The 2788-nt window shown below is 46.0% G+C and overlaps 1 protein-coding gene and 1 long non-coding RNA gene across 3 annotated transcripts in view; both read left to right on the forward strand.

Annotated features, from left to right (window-relative positions):
• Nucleotides 1-2788, forward strand: part of PRICKLE2 (prickle planar cell polarity protein 2) — a 317500-nt gene that overhangs the window by 168236 nt on the left and 146476 nt on the right. The gene's annotated exons all lie outside the window — the stretch shown is intronic.
• LOC112484336 overlaps nucleotides 477-2788 on the forward strand; it is a 33712-nt gene continuing 31400 nt past the window's right edge. For both annotated transcript variants that reach the window (XR_003048007.1, XR_003048008.1), the window contains exon 1: nucleotides 477-742. This is a non-coding gene — a long non-coding RNA (uncharacterized LOC112484336). The remainder of the gene's footprint in view (nucleotides 743-2788) is intronic.

The raw sequence follows: 2788 nt of genomic DNA on the forward strand, positions 1-2788 counted from the left end.
TGCAAAAAGCGAAAGTATGATGAGTATCTAGAAGGGAGGAATAATGGGGAGATTTAGAAGCACATAGCTTGGGGACTCTTCCCAGGAACAGAGAGTCTCCAATATGTGTGCTGTATTGGATGGGCCTTGAAGGATGAGTGAGTTGTGTGGAGATGGACGGGAGGGATGAAGGCCAAGGGTCCAGCATCTCCCCTATCTTCCTCATGTGCTCTGCACAGTATCATCTTGCTCTTCAGCCACTGCCGGCTCTCAGGACCCCTGTGTGCAAGGGCCAGGGAGAGCCTGTGTCCTTCTGCTTCTGAAAGATGGCTAAACAACCCCCGTCCCCCACCCCCACCAGCCCTTTCTAATTTTAAAGCAGTAGCTCCCTTGATTGAAATCTCAATTTGGGAACAGGCATAGGATTGGCTTGTGGCTCTGAATTTTCACCAATAAGCGGAGCGGTAGGTGGGGAGGCGTCCCTTTAAGCAGCCGAGAGGCAGTCTGGAGAGCTTGTAGCTTCTCCCTCCAGGACCTGAGATTTTTCTGGATCGAGGCTGTGCAGGGAGCAGCTGCCACCGCCCGGGAATGTTACCTCCCTTGCACGGAGCCCCTGCAGGGCCCCCTCTGGCTTTGGGCAGTTGGCGGCAGACACCCCGCTGGGCTTCTTAGCCGCTGCCGCACCCGCTGTCCCTTCCCGGCTCCCTCTAAGTTCCCTGACGGCAGAGGCGCCACAGCTGCGAGCAATGCAAGGCTGAGCCGGGTAAGTGGCCCCCATGGCCCGGCTGCACGGAGCGGGGCGCTGGGGCGCATTTGCTCCTAGTTTTCACGACTTTCCCAGGGAACAGGGAGCCTTGAACTGGGAAACTAACCTATAGGAGAGATGCATCTTGGCCACAGAGACTGGAAAATTGTGAGCTCTGGGGAGAACGACCTAGGATCATTTCGGTCTGAGTGTCTGCCAGCTTTTGCGCAGCCACTTTATTAACCAGTAATAGTAATAATGATATAATCGTGAGGAGGGGATACTGTTGTTATTGTAATAAGACTTCTTCAGGGGAAACATTGAAACTTCCCAGAGCTTGCTTTCTAAACAGCCTTTATTCTTTTTCAATTCATTTCCCTCAAAGTTTAAAATGTGTTTCTAATCACCTACTTATTATTAACCTTACACTATCAAAATTATTTTAATGCCTTCAGGAGGGTCTACTTAAAAAAAAATTATTTACTTCTTCCCACACTCCTTATTGTTTATCTCCCTAGATCTTTCCAAATGCATTTCTTTTCTCTTCGGTGGATTTCTGTAATTAAGCAACTCTGTATTTGACGGTTTATTCTCTCCCAAGTAGGAGTGGAGGTGGAGGAGAGACCTCCCCTCTCTTGCCCTTCCTAGCTCTATTTAAGGGAGTCGGTAGGATGAGAAGGCTGTTGGGGTGGGGGGGGGTAGTTCATCGGAACCTTGCTTTCCCAGGTTTCCAAATGTACTGGCTTAGCTGCTGGGAGAGTCAAGATTTGGTGAAGACTGGGATCATGTAAATCTGGGGTGTCTGGGCAGCTGTATGCTGGGAAATTTTAATACCAAAATATTCCATAGGGGTTGGGAGCGGGTATTTAAAAGATGCAGTTTCAGCTTCCTCCCTCTCTCTCCCCAGTCTGTTCACTTGTGTGTACCTAAGCTAGAAGCTGAGAACCTAATGCAGAGGGTCAGAGTTTTTGGGTTTTTTTTTGTTTGTTTGTTTCTTGTTTTTTTAAACGATGAGGCAGGCAAAAAAAATACCTTCCAAAATTGGAGCAAAGTCTGATGCATGGATTGCCAGATTTTATTTCCACCCATATTAAATTATTTTGGCTTTTAGTGGCCTTTATTTATACTTGTTTAGGTGGTGTGAATCATTTGTGTACTTTGGGTGCCCTGCTTTCGGCAAACAGATGTTTTTATCTGTGCAACTAGTTGAGTGATTAGGGAGATGGACGTGTCCCTTATGTACAGACAGAACAAGTACCACTTGGGGAGGACTTGGGCCTTTCTTGTTCAAATCATCAACTGCCAAATCTTCCTAGCCATTGGGCAATTCAGATAAAGGTGTCAAGTGAGCCCAGCAGTGAAGAATTTATATGTACAGCTAATTCTGTTCCTCCTACAATAAAACATCTTCCCATGGGGCCAAAGTAAGGGGGAGGGAGGCTTATAAAAATGATCTTGTGTTCTTAGTCACTGACTGCCCAGCTCCCCCTGGATTTCTGAGAACCTGCCAGGAGAAACTGTTGACTGGATGGAAGTTTTAAGAAATGCAGAACAGAAATCAGTACAAGCCCTCCTTGAGCAACTTTTATTTCTGTTTGGAGGAAAGGAACACTTTGTTAGAATAACAAATCGTGGCTGCTTTTCAAGAGCAGAAAACCGTTCTTGTTCTGAAGGCAGATTCGTTTTAAGAGTGTGAATCATTTGGTTTAGGGTTGTTTTTTTTTTTTTTCTTTTGCGGTGGAGGCTTGGAGATGATTAAACGTCCTGTCTGCAGGAAATTACCAGGAGATTTGAGTATTTTCCTGAATCAGCCTCAGATGGTACACAGCTTTGGGTGTAATACAAGAAAGCTCTGTTACTAGGCAATCTTTTTGCAGTGATACCCTCAGTCTTTCTCAGGCTTTCAAGGTTCTCCATCAACAAGCCTTTTATTTTTTATTTTCAGGCTTCCATTTAAGAAACTGAAATACCTCTCCCGTTCCCTTCATGAGCTTTTTAAGATGGAAATTATTTTTGAGACAGTTTTATCGAGCCCACTTCCCTATTGGCCTCCTCCCACTAGCC

The sequence above is a fragment of the Pteropus alecto genome, unplaced genomic scaffold (assembly GCF_000325575.1).
Source record: "Pteropus alecto unplaced genomic scaffold, ASM32557v1 scaffold75, whole genome shotgun sequence".
In the NCBI taxonomy this organism is placed as follows: Eukaryota; Metazoa; Chordata; class Mammalia; order Chiroptera; family Pteropodidae; genus Pteropus; species Pteropus alecto.